The sequence below is a fragment of the Podarcis vaucheri genome (assembly GCF_965113315.1).
Source record: "Podarcis vaucheri genome assembly, chromosome: 12".
In the NCBI taxonomy this organism is placed as follows: domain Eukaryota; kingdom Metazoa; phylum Chordata; class Lepidosauria; order Squamata; family Lacertidae; genus Podarcis; species Podarcis vaucheri.
The window spans coordinates 44214879-44228391 of record NC_138750.1 but is presented as its reverse complement, the minus strand read 5'-3'; the positions used below and the strand labels follow the sequence as shown (position 1 = coordinate 44228391).

The 13513-nt window shown below is 42.9% G+C and overlaps 1 protein-coding gene and 2 long non-coding RNA genes across 3 annotated transcripts in view; 1 reads left to right on the top strand and 2 right to left on the bottom strand.

Annotated features, from left to right (window-relative positions):
• Positions 1-2708: 2708 nt before the first annotated feature.
• LOC309515725 lies at positions 2709-5163 on the bottom strand. The gene is made up of 2 exons (XR_014212633.1): positions 4953-5163; positions 2709-4341 (listed from the first exon to the last, which is right to left on the bottom strand). It is a non-coding gene; the product is annotated as an uncharacterized lncRNA (long non-coding RNA).
• The window catches only part of MPP7 (MAGUK p55 scaffold protein 7), a 74032-nt gene continuing 65230 nt past the window's right edge, over positions 4712-13513 (top strand). The window contains exon 1 of the mRNA XM_082193795.1: positions 4712-4898. The gene's annotated coding sequence lies outside the window, so the exon portion shown is untranslated. The remainder of the gene's footprint in view (positions 4899-13513) is intronic.
• Positions 10769-13329, bottom strand: LOC309515403. The gene is made up of 2 exons (XR_014212462.1): positions 12694-13329; positions 10769-11064 (listed from the first exon to the last, which is right to left on the bottom strand). It is a non-coding gene; the product is annotated as an uncharacterized lncRNA (long non-coding RNA).

Here is a 13513-nt window from a genome sequence, read left to right as displayed (position 1 = left end):
GCCTCTAGTGAATGAAACAATTTCAGCCTGCAGTAAATCAGCTAATTGTTCTGGCAGCTACTTGATCGTCTTAAATTAATAATGAATAAAACATATGAATATTTAAAAAGCATGGCGCTGAAAATGTGCAACACATAAACATATATTCATAATAAGGGTAAGTGCAAATCTCTTGGTTCTAAAAAATAATGGTGCTGCGATTGAAGAAAAACTGCTATTAGATATTTCACATACATTGAAGAGGCTCGGGTCTTATCCGCACCTTTCTTCTGCTCCTTCCAGGTCTGTGCCCAAGCACCCCCACTTTTCTTTTTCTTTTTGCTCTGGAGTTTTCCCTGCAAAAACCCGCTCTTGAAAGCTCAGTCAGAGCAAACGTCAAGTTGTGGAAAACCCGGATTGACGTTTGCTCTGATTCAGCTTTAAATAACAGATTTCGGTAGGGAAAGCGGGGGTGGGGGGTGGAAAGGGCTCCAACAAGGAGCATTAAAGCACAAACCTCTGCCTGGAGGGGGGGGTTAAATGTGGATAAGGCCTCCTTCTCTAATCACCTGTTGGGTAGATTTGTTCTCTACTAGTGGCCTAATTGACTCCACATTGAACAAGAAATTGTTTTGCAGTGGAACTTAGTACAGTGGTACCTCGGGTTAAGTACTTAATTCGTTCCGGAGGTCCGTTCTTAACCTGAAACTGTTTTTAACCTGAAGCACCACTTAGCTAACAGGGCCTCCTGCTGCTGCCATGCCGCCGGAGCACAATTTCTGTTCTCATCCTGAAGCAAAGTTCTTAACCTGAAGCACTATTTCTGGGTTAGTGGAGTCCGTAACCTGAAGCATATTTAACCTGAAGCGTATGTAACCCGAGGTACCACTGTAGTATAAAGCTCAGTATTCAAAATACAAGACTTACGAAATCAAAAAATACCCACAGTCCTATCACATTTCAGGCGACACTGCCCTTCTCAAGGGGAACTGTTACTTAACCTAAGAGAAATACAAAGCTTGGCACCACTTCTTAACAACAACCCCCTTTGAATTACTCCCTCAAATAAGGGGTATACAGCCCAAATATGTTGGGAATACCTTTTTTTGTTTTTTTACATCTATATACACATTGAGTAATCTACTATGCATCACTGAGATCTACCCTTCTGGGATAGCTCCATCAGCAGATCATCTCAGGCTTGTGGGTTTGAGCCCCACGTTGAGGAAAAGATTATTGTGTTATGGACTCACTAGGTGACTCCTGAGGCCTCTTTCAGCTCTACAGTTCTATGGTTCCACAATTCTACTACTTTCTAAAAAATTAAGCTACAGAATGAAACTGCACTTCTAGTGGGCTTAAGGAGAAAGTCAGAAAAATTCCCCTCCTCAAACGTTGTGTGGTTGACACTAAAATGGCATGCCTCTGGCCTTGTGTGTTCAACTGCAGCTTAATCTGCATTATTAGCTTCTGGGCAATACTCAATGTTGTGCTATGGAAGTTTGATCTGGTGGCTTTTGAAAGTTAAGTTGCTGTTAACACAAAAGCAGTCCTACTAGTCTTCTTCCCAGAGTGGTGTTCAACAAAGGTATAGTCACTGAAATTACTGGACTAAAGTTGGTCACATTCATTAATTCCAGTGGGTCTACTCTGAGTAAAGCTTAGTTGACTACCACCCTTGATCAGTTGGGAATGTACAGTGGTACCTCGGGTTACATACGCTTCAGAAATAGTACCTCGGGTTAAGAACTTTGCTTCAGGATGAGAACAGAAATCACGCGGCAGCAGCGGGAGGCCCCATTAGCTAAAGTGGTACCTCAGGTTAAGAACAGTTTCAGGTTAAGAACAGACCTCCAGAACGAATTAAATTCTTAACCCAAGGTACCACTGTATAATAAAAGAGTTTGCTCCTACCTCATACGAGACACATTTTCATCTCTTCTGTAAGAAAAAAAGCCCTTTTCAATGGGTTTGACACATTATTATATTTTAAGCTGTCTTATCCCTAAAGGAACAGGGCCGATGTAAAGCATCAAACATATTTCCCTTGGTGTGTTGCAATTAGGCTGCCGGAAGACAGCACACAGAATCTTTGGAATATTTTAGAATGTTCATAGCTGGACAGGAAAAGGAAACAGGGAACAGTTCTCCCTGGTACATCTGTTTCATTCCACAGGCATGGGAACAAACCCAGGCTGCAGACTGTGGTTAAGGAGGAGAGAGCTGAAACAAGATGCTGGGTTCAAATGACACTTGGCTTAGGTGTTGTACCATGCTGAGCTAAAAGCACCAGCAAGAAGCAAAGCAACTACAATTTTCTCTTTGGAAGTCTGTGCATTTGCCATGGTATGTCTTAGTGTTATGTGCAAATGTGGTCATTGTGACAAGGACCCAGGTTGTGTGTAGGGTGGGGAGCATGGTTTATTTAATAAGCATTAATTTAATAAGGATTTCACCCTGAATTGGGAACTGGCATGTTTGTTCTAGAGCCCACAAATCCCCTCATTAGCACTGGGCTTCCTCTACACACAGGAATGTTGCAGAAACTCTTGCCCAACATTTTTTTTTTAGCTATCCTATTTTTGGCAACCAGCAGGGCAGGCAGATTTCAGGCTTGTAGGATCTACTGTGGTTTTTACTAAACCCTGGAAGTCCACCAACTGCAACCAGGTGCAAAATAGTGGGTGGGGTGGGATGACACACACTTAAAGGTACAGGATGCTTCTGACTGCAGGCTTAACCCATGAATTTGTTTTCAGAACCTGAACTCCACACAAAAGTCCATGCCTGGTTTTGTCTCCAAAGCTTGCTTTATTTCAGCAGTCAATGGAATTGGTTTTTGCTGCATTGTTAAACAATTGAGAGTAAGAAACTCTTGCCACAAATTGTCCACTGATCTGCTTGTAGACCTTGATCCATTTATTGCTCACCAACATTAAATAGCATGATAGCAAATCAAGTTGATTTTACATTTAGAAAAAAGTAGGAAACAGAACAGGATATCCAGGGCTCAAGACCTGAGGTGCCAAAGATCTGGAGCTCAGTCTCCTGGGCCATCTCATAACAACGCCTATGAAGGCGAGCACGGCTAGAATGCTGAAAGCACCTATTTTTTAATTAGACCAGGAGGAGCAGGGCAGTCATACCTACAGGCATGGGCACAGCCAGGGGGGCAGCTGCTCCCCCAAATCAAGTAAATCAATAAAAATGCAGTGGACACTCAGGTTGTGAACGTGATCTGTGCAGGAGGCATGTTCACAACCTGCAGCGTTCACAACCCGCAACGCCGTGTCTGCGCACAAGCAGGTTGAGATTCGGCGCTTCTGCGCATGCGCAAAGCGTGATTTAGTGCATCTGCTCATGCGTGACCGCTGAAACCCAGAACCCATTCCGGTACTTCCGGGTTTTGGCACGTCTGTAACCCGAAAAACGCAACCTGAAGCGTCTGTAACCTGAGGTATGACTGTACTCAACTGAGGTTGTACCGCCCCAACATAAAACCTGCCCTCCAACATAAATCCTGACTACAGTCATGCTTACAGGGTCTATTTTATCATTAAAACCTCTTTATTGATTGATTGATTGATTGACTGATCCACCAACCAGAGGCAGGCGCAAAGGTGGCCAGGGGTGGAGGCACAAGTTGTGATTTAGGGCTATGTACATATGCATGGCTTAAAATAGCAGCCAAGCTATTTCCTCCCTGCTGTGTTTGATGTTGCGTTCATAAGTTGCTGCACACACCAAAGAGGGGGCAGAGATGTCCTCACCAGATGTGCATTACTCCATTTGCCACCTTCCACCTACAACACTCCTCTGCCCCAAACTCCAATGAAGCAGCCATCTGTGCATGTGCAACAGTTGTCTCAGATGCACGTGGCTTAGCTTTTCAAATCAGATGCAAGACGGCTTGAGAAAAAGCTCGTCCAAAAAAGGAGGCTTTTGCAATATTATAGATTTAATCCAGGCCGGCCCAAAACATTTTGGTGCCTGAGGTGAACCACAAAATGGCACCCCACGCCTTGCTGCCATAGAAGGAGGGATGAGTGAAGGTGTACATCAGGAAGCGCGTGGGGGTGGGGGTTGCTTCCACTGTAGATCCTGCCACCTGAAGCGGTTGCTTCACCTTTCTTCCTGGAAGGGACAGGAGCTGGGTATGATACAAAAGGAATTGGGACCGGGAGAGGCGCAAGCATAGGAACAGATGCTCCGCTGGCTGATGGGCGGGGCCAGGTTCTTCGCCTTGCTTTTTTCCTGGGAGATGGTGGGTGCAGCCTCCCAGCCGCAGCTGCACCAGGGCATCCAAGCGCGCGCCTCCTTCCAGATTCAACTCTCGACTTAGGCGCTCATCTCAAGAGGCGGCTCAGGGAGAAGCAAGCAAGGAAAAATGCGTCAAGAAACAGAATTCACAGCCCCGCGCTGCCCCGTCCCCCACCTCCCGCTTAGAGACCACCTGGGAACAAGAGGCCAAACACGCCCGTGGATCTGCCTAGCGGACCTTGCTAACAGCGACTCCCCACCTAGCCTCACGTGACAGCCTCCAGGCGTCGCGCGGCAGTCAATCAGGGGCCAGCTTTGCGCTTCTTTCCCCAGCCAATGAGGCGGCCGCGCTACGCAAGGCGGGGAGAACACCTACCGCGGCCAATCAGAGCGGCAGTGGCCTGAACAGCGGGGCGGGGCAGGGAAGGCGCCACGCCCCTCCTACTCTCTCTCTCTTTCTCTCTCTCTCTCTCTCTCTCTCTCTCTCTCTCTCCGTCCCGGAGCTCCTCCTCTTTCTCAGGGGGAGGGGTTGCTTTTGGCGGTTTGGCTCCGCCTGGGCAGCCCAACCCGAAGGGGAACCGAGCGGCGCGGCGAATGAATAAGGGGCTGCGGAGCTGTCGCGGCGGCCCCTGGAGCGGAAGGGGCGCCGTTGGGCGCTGTGAGGTAACGGGGAGGTCTGTCGCCGGAGATTCGGGTGGGATTCTTCTCCCTACCTCCGCGCTTTCGCTTTTGCCCTGAGGGGAGAGAGGCTGGTGCTGGGCGCGCGGCGGGCAGATGGGGTTGCGCTGCTCGGCGGACGGACTTGGCGGCGGGGCGGGGCTCGGGTGAGAGAGAGAGAGAGAGAGAAGTAAGCTGCTCCCTTGACTGACGGACGGAGCGTCCCCCTGGCGCGTGAGCGGGCGGCGGTTGGGACGGTTGGGAGCAGGTGAACAGAGCTCAACCGCCGCCTCCCTCCCTCCTTCTCTCCCTCCCTCCCTCCCACAGGCGTGTTTGTACTCGGAAGTCAGAAAGCAACAACAACAGCGCGCCGTGTTCCGCGGGTGCTTACTAACCCCTAGTCAAAGTCCGCTTTCCCGCGAAGGTGAGGGACCTGCTGCTCGTGGGAATACCGTGCGGAGGGAGAGAGACGCGTGTTGCTTCCTACCTCACGCCTCTCCTTCCTCGTGGCAGAAGAAGCTGTCTCTCGAGTCCGCGTTGAGGGCGCTGGGTGTGGATAAGCCCGCCCCCACCCCGCTCCACTTCTCGCATCCTCCTGGCGAAGGTGTGCGGAGCTGCCAGGTGGTGAGGCGGTTATGTAAAGGGAGCCTCAGAGTCTGCCTCAGAAACAGAGATCTTTTGCGGGAAACGGCTGTGGAGCAGTAGGAGAGCGCCTGCTTTGCATGCATAAGGTCCCTGCTTCAGTCCTTGGCACCTCCAGGTCTTGTCCCCTGTTTGGAAGGCCAGTGCTGTGACTTGGTTCCTGTGTTGCAATGCCCTGTCACCATTGCTTTGGGACAGTTTTATGGGAAGTGATTCACAAGTGAAATAAGTACCCTCAGCGTCCTCCCCTCTTGCTTGCTCCAGCTTGGGGTTTTGTGAAGAGTTGGAGTAAGGTTTCTGGATTTAACTGGAGTGGAGTTACATTCCTGGTTGTACTATGGACCCAGCAGATACTCTTTATGAAACGAAAGGTATTGGCAGGTCAAATTTGCTTTACAATTCTTGTTATCTAATTCTAGGGGTGTAGGGTGAGGCAGTGACTGCTCACTGGAAAGGTGGGTGTTGCTTTCCACTTGTGAGGGGAAAGCATTCATGCTCAAATCTGCTTTTCATTCCTTGTTACACTTGCCAAGCAAGATAGGCCAGTATTACAAATAATTTTATTTGCATGCTTCCTTTCCACAGTTCAAATCATGTTCAAGACGGCTTACAACATGAAAGAAAAGTAACATGACGAAAGTAGTCACAAACAATAAATAAAGCATTTAAAAAATACCATTATCTTCATATCACAGATGGGAAGGGGATTTTGGCAGCTGAAAGATATAATTTGAACTGAACGGTCTACTGGCTGGGGCGCTTTCTGGAGTTTCGTTCCTGCTCCTAACTACTGCAGTATACACTGAACCTGGGTCATGGCTCAGTGGTAGAGGACATGCCTTGCACCCAGAAGCTCCCAGGTTTGATCCCTGGCATCTCCAGGCTGGATTGAGAGAGGCCCTATCTGAAACCCTGGACAGCTGCTGCCAGTCTGTAGACTGAACTCAGGTTCATATCATGGTGTGTTGGGCAGCCCTTGAAAGTTAGCAATGGAATATTAGCAGATTGAGATGTACAACATGGTCATCTTCAAAAGGAGTTCAGTATATGGTTAAGAGGTGATTGATTCTGACAGATCAGAGTGAGCCATGATTTCTAAGAGCATGGGACTTCTTCCACTGTTAAGTTGAGATTGCATCTTTGAATTCCCGAATAGCTTCTTGAGTTGTAGTATTTAGTTGATCAAACAGTTTTTTAAATTATTTCAAAGACTTTGATCAACAAGGAGCAGGTTTAAAAATAATAATTCATGTCTTATTCACATAAGTACAACTCCATGTGTGTTGGAGACTTCTATCACCCTGAGGGATAGCTTTTTTATATTTGGTGCCTGGTTTGATAGTTACCTGCATGATGTAAAAAATGATAGTATGCCTCTTTCTACAGAACCAGTGTTGTTGTCTAATCTACATAAATTTGTATGAATCAATTAATATACAAGTATGATTTTTAAGGTTTCTTTAACTGAATTTTTCAAGCATCATCAGGAATATTATTTTTTAAAAACAACAACAAAACTTCCACAGGGAAGGTTTTAATTCAATTTTAAACTGCCCTGTCCCATTTTGTTCACAACTGAAGAATTTGTACATGTTAAAATCAAACTGAAAATAGCATGTGGTGTGGTAGTGCAAAAACATAACTAAATAGTAGTACAGTAGCTGTATATTTCTTTGTTAAACCTAGGCCAAAATTTCTGGAAAGTCTGACAACTTCATAAGTCATAAGACTTGTGAGAGACATACTTTTGTGACTAAATTACTGTGTGGTGTTATGCTATGTATCTAATCCCACAAGTCTAATATAGGCCATCACATCTGAGAGGTGTACTCAGAAGTTTATTTAAAGAACTTTCCAGTGAATTAACCTATGAAGAATATTCAAGTTTTATTAAGATCTGCTGAACGGGTTGTGGCAAAATTATAAATTACTATTTATAAATGACTAGGTTTCTCTTGAATAAAACACATTAACTTGATTCAGGTTGCAGGTGACAGAATCAAACTTTTTGATATACTGTAATATAGCAGTTTCAATCTCAGTCTCAGTTTGACCTTAAAATGAGCATTCTTGAACCAAGGAACTTCAAAGCAAGACTCCAGTGTGAAATGATTGAATCACAATTTACTGAGAAATTTAATTCTAGCACATGTGGGCACCTTGGTGCTGCTAAGTGAGCAATTTGACGTTTACCCCCCCCCCAGCACACTCCATTGTCTTTCAAGACAGAAAAATGCAAACAACATTAACAGTTCTTTGTAAATGGCCTTTGTAATTAATTAGGTTTAAGCTTCTAAATTATCACAGTTTGCATCTTCTACATTTCAGTCCTTTGTTTTCACTACTTACTTACACACACACACCACACCTAACTGAGAATAAAACTTCATGCATATGATAAAGTGAACTCTTGTCCATGAATGCAATTTGTGGCTTGGTATCATGTCCAAATGTGGTTAATGTAATGCCATCTTCAATGTCTGATAATTTAGACTGGATTCAATCAAGTGTATTAAGCACAGGAAGAAAGATAGTTACATTACTTTTGAATGTAGTACATTGTATTTTTCTTTAAGTGTGAAAGTTTTATTTCCATAGCAATACATTGTATACATTGTGTCATTGTACCCACTTAATTACTCAATATTAGGGTGGATTAGTGAAACAATGGTTTAAAATACAAAGGGAAAGAAGACCAATTGAGAATACTTCATATTTTTAGTATTTTTGAAAAGAACAAGATTGCTAATGTTAGATAACTGGATGCTCAAAATTATTTCAAGTAGTGTTAGGATTATAGTGCAATAATTGCTTTTTTATTGTTACCCAGATGGCTCAGTGGATGACATCTGTGTTGATTTGCCAGCCCCTTGTCCCCAATATCAAGACGTAATATATAAGTACACTATTTAGACTGTTGTGTTGATGTTTGTTACACAGATACTTATAAAAAAGGCAGCCTTTCTTAAAGAGGGCTGTAAGTTTAATTCTAAGGTACTATCCTTGCATTAAGAGCAGATGTCATTTACATCTGGTTATTTATTTTAAAGAAGAAATATTCTATTGAGCCTTGAAATAGCAGGGTTTTTTAAATTGCTTTTTTATTCACTCTGTTCCATATTAATTAAAGGATTTGGTTGCTTATGATTAAGTTACAAAGCAGGATAACTGGCCTCTGCTTGAGCTGATATGGTAGTTAATATATCAGGCGTCAGGTTGTAGACTCTTGCTCTTCTTACAAAGTGTGTGTACTTCATGCACAGATGTTGCCTTTATTAAATTTGACTAGGCTACGTTGTACTTTATATTGATTGTGTAATAGCTATTAATCAGCTCTTTGTCATATTCATTTTTATCTCTTCAAGTGATTTTCTGTTAGCCTGTTAACACCACCACCTCATATTGCATTTTGGCATTCACCCATGAGCACTTCTTAACCTCATGCCCCAGCATTTTTTTTCTGGCCAAGTGTGAGAAAAGGCCCTGTTAGCATAGCATACTGTTGGTAAGTATTATCACTCACCCTTCTTGCTCCATCCAAACTAAATAGTACACTTGTACTAAGCAACCCCAATATAGTCAATGTAACATTGACTATGGATCTTGCCAGTTATCTGCAAGCTGCAATATATTTGTTTCCCTTTTCTGTTTATACAGTGGTACCTCGGGTTACATACACTTCAGGTTACAGACTCCGCTAACCCAGAAATAGTACCTCGGACTAAGAACTTTGCTTCAGGATAAGAACAGAAATCGTGCTCCGGTGACACGGCAGCAGCAGGAGGCCCCATTAGCTAAAGTGGTGTTTCAGGTTAAGAACAATTTCAGGTTAAGAACGGACCTCTGGAACAAATTAAGTTCCTAACACGAGGTACCACTGTATATGACTTGCACTATGGGGTAGGATTTTTATAGTTCTAATCTTTGTGTTGAGGATCTTTTGATTACAGTTACTAGCTCAACATGTCCATTTGATTCAGAACATTTTATATTAAGATGGGCATGCATAGCTAAAACTTTATCGATTTGGCATGAATGGGGATGTTCAAGACACATCATCCACACAGCTATTCAGTTTTGAATTGTATGTATCTATGCAGCATTGAAGAGCTAGATTCTGATAATTCAGGAAGAGTATTTCAGATGGAGAGAGGAAGTTAATGGGAAATTGCATTTGCTGGTTGGTATTCCCTTGAGTAAAGTAAGTGGTTGTGCTATGAAATAATACCTGGGTCCTTTAGAGAAACAAGCTGCCCAACATCACCATCTGCACTGCTGCTTTCCTATGCATGAACTGTGACCTCCTTCATTTAATCTGCTTCCCAGCTGTCTTTCTGTTGAAAGTGGACTTTTACAGGTTGGGGGGGGGGGTCCTGAACACAAAAAGAGTTTTTGAGGTCACCTGTCTCCATTGCAATCCAGGGTGGTGTGGGGGAGTAACAGACATGGTAATGGGGAGAGAAACTATGTAGATCTGGTAAAACGTCTCCTCTAGCGGCTTGTATAAGCATTGGGTGATGGCTGCATTCTGCTCCAGCAATGTTTGTGCATTTCTCATGACATAGTTATTTTCTATCTACTTAATATCACATATATGCTAATAATGCATTTATTCTCCAAGTGTAGGTTTCTGGAAACTCATGTAGCTTTGTAGAAGTCCAAAAACCTTTGCCACTTCCTCTTAAGGTCCAGGAAATTTTGCTGAATGGAACACTCTAACTTACTTTCCATTTGTCTCTAAGCTACTGAACATGCAATTTACAGCATTCCAGCAAACATTTATATCCAGTTATTTCATCCAGCAATATAGGAAATGCTGAAACACTGCAACATTGAAGATGACAAAAAATGTTCATCCGGTCTTTTTAACTGGTCTGATGTACAAATTTCATTATCAACCCACTTCTACAAAAAGAGTTGCATCCATTTTAAAATCTGGATTACCCACTGTTTAGTAGCCCTGACTACTTTCCCCATTCCTAGGAATGTCTTCACCTATTTACTACTACTTCCCCATTCTGCCTATCCTGAAGCAGCCCTACTGTTAGCCCAAGGTACAGAATTTGCTTTGTATCCACCTCTGGCTATGCCTCCTTTCCAGGATGCCTTATCAGGAGATGTGAGCCACAAAAATTGTTGCATTCGCCTCAGTCAACATCACTTAAAATTAAGGGGTACGACTGATGGTAGTAGAGACAACAATGACAGGACACCTTACATAGCTATACAATTAGCTTCATGCCAGATGGGCTGAAAGTATTTAGTTTTGAATGGGAGGGGCAACTGAAACAAGAGACAAACACACATTTTTTCACTTAATTTGAAAAGTGATGGAATGGTAAGAGCACTTTGTTGCTGGCCAGTTGGCAGCTTTCCAGGAGCTGTATTCCGAACCCTGCCTTCCAGTTGTTGGTCTCTGTTCTAAGTACTTGGTCCTTCTGGCTTCTGGGAAACTCTCACTTTTCCACACCTCTGCATATGTGCTCTTCTTTGCAGATACTAGTAGATTGCAGTTACAAAGTACACCTATAATGAACAGATTAATACAGGGCATGTAAATTTATGTTACATATGTTGCATATGTATTTTCACCTGCTAATAGATGTTACATGGGTTAAGGAACTTTTACCACTACAATTCACAAGTGAGGTAATACATATTCTAGATACTTTTCTCTTATGTGGTAACAGGAATTTGCTGTGTCTATTTGCTACTTGGAACATTTTTTGATGGAGGGTTAAAGTTTAGTAGTGTGCATACTGGGTGGGTGACCTGTATAAAAGTACAGCAGTCCTTTTGCTTTATATACATAGTCTGTTTCCTTGGTCATAGTGTTTTACATACAAACTCCCTTGATACTATCATTCGTTTCATTGAAGGAAGCAGATTCTTTTGCACATCTAGAACTGCTTCATTTGTTAGCCTGGTTAGGGCAACAGGTGGGTTCTTCATGTGCCCATGATAACATCTATTGCTAAGGGGGCAGGGGGAGACTTCTCAACATTTGAAGGAACTTTGCCAGTATCCTAATTTATTCCTAGAGTGAAGTGGGAGTTTTCTATCTATCATAAATATGCATATAGTGTGTACTTGGACACAAACTTTTTAATGTGAGTTTATACAAGTTTTCTTGTTAGCAGATTTCAGTGACGTATTCATACAATGCATGATTATCTATTGCAATGTCCTTCAAAAGTAGTGTTTCAGGGCAATTTCACCAACAGGCATGTATGTTTTCTTCTCCACTCTCATCCACACTAGTCCTCCACTCACCCCTACTGCTCACCCTGCACATGTGCACATACTTCTGCAGTTGAATTAAGAGCACTTGTAGTTCAATGCTAACTATGTTTACTCAGAAGTGAGCTCTGATGAATTCAGTGGTAGTTAATCCCAGTCAAATGAGGTTAAGACTGCAACCTTGAACTATAGCCTTTCCCATCTGCTATAGCCTTCCCCAAACCACAAGATTTTTTAGAAATGTGGGGATAACAACACAATGCTAGTTCTTTCCCTCACTGCAGGATAAGTTGCTTGCATGCCCTATGATTCAGACATGGCCACGACTGTCCTGCCAGTCATGGACTAACCCTCTACTTTCTTTCCAGCCATAAAATGAAAGTTGAAGGGAGGCAGGGATGCTTGCCATTTAGAACTCACACACTCACCTCCTTCCCACTTCTGGACGACAATTTATATGAATAGAGGGTGTGGTGTGGTGGGGAAGATAATCTAAGAATCAGAATGGAGACTGAGGAATCTGGATAATCTAGAAGTCCAGAATACTGACAGACCACACCCACCACAACATTACAGGACTAGTGGTAAACAAATGATGGAACTAAGCACCGAGTTTTATGAAAAATAAAAATGGATTTCCCCCAAAATGAAAATAATAATAATATAGGAAGCATTGCAACATTATCTGAAAGCACTGTGAAAAAACAAGGAAAGGGGAAGAAAGATGGACCAAACTAGACAGTATGGATGCAATTAGATGGTGATGGGTTGTTTTTTTTGTAAATGACCATCACATACACCTTCCTTATGCATATTAGAATAATGATTTGCTGGTTCTGTTGGTGCATTAGTTGTTTTTGCGTAAAGAACTACAGTTATTCTTTTTAAAAAGATAAGAATAATCATGGGACTTACTGTATTCCAGCAAGAGGGAATGCGCAACATTTCAAAGTCCTGGTTCTCAATACTGGCAAAGTATTTAGAAGCTGGTTTTTCCAGTTGTCTTGAATGGGAGTGCCCCTCATGTTACAAGGAAAAGTAATGACTTGCCATTATAATGTGTTGCAATAACAAAAGATAGAGTCCATATTTATGTAACAGTGTTCCAAACATTGTCCTAAAATATCAACAAGGATTCAATATATACGGTAATCTTGAAAGGACAGCTTAAGGTCATGCCAGAGTAATAAGAGGTTTGAATTCAAGCAGTCTGCATGGTGTTGACTACTTAATAATAACTAAAATAATTAGTATTTACATAGTACTGCTGAGTGTTCAGAGTGATTCACATGCATTGCCTTGTAACCCTTACAACTGTACAATTATGCCTGTGGCATAATTCTGATGTCATGTCAATTCTTAATTCTTTTTTCTTTGCAAAGCTTAACAATGGCTTGGTGTGGCATCGGAACTGGCAAACCATGATTTTTGTCACCCTTGACGGAGTTGAGAATGCCAAGTAAGATAGAAAACAAACACATCTGAGTATCTTTTGCTAGCTTTCCTCAAAGTATGCTTTTCAACCTGCTCTCGCTGTTGGTTCCTTGAATCTGACTGCTTCCAATGCAAGATCAAGAGACCAACAATCCACCCTGTTGAAAGGCATATATTAGGACACAAAAGTAACCATGACAACAACTGAAATACAAATCTCTACCTGTAGACCTTTCATCTGCTGTGTTTATCCTGTAGCCCCACTTACCTAGTTTCCAAATACATAATGTTCCATATTGAG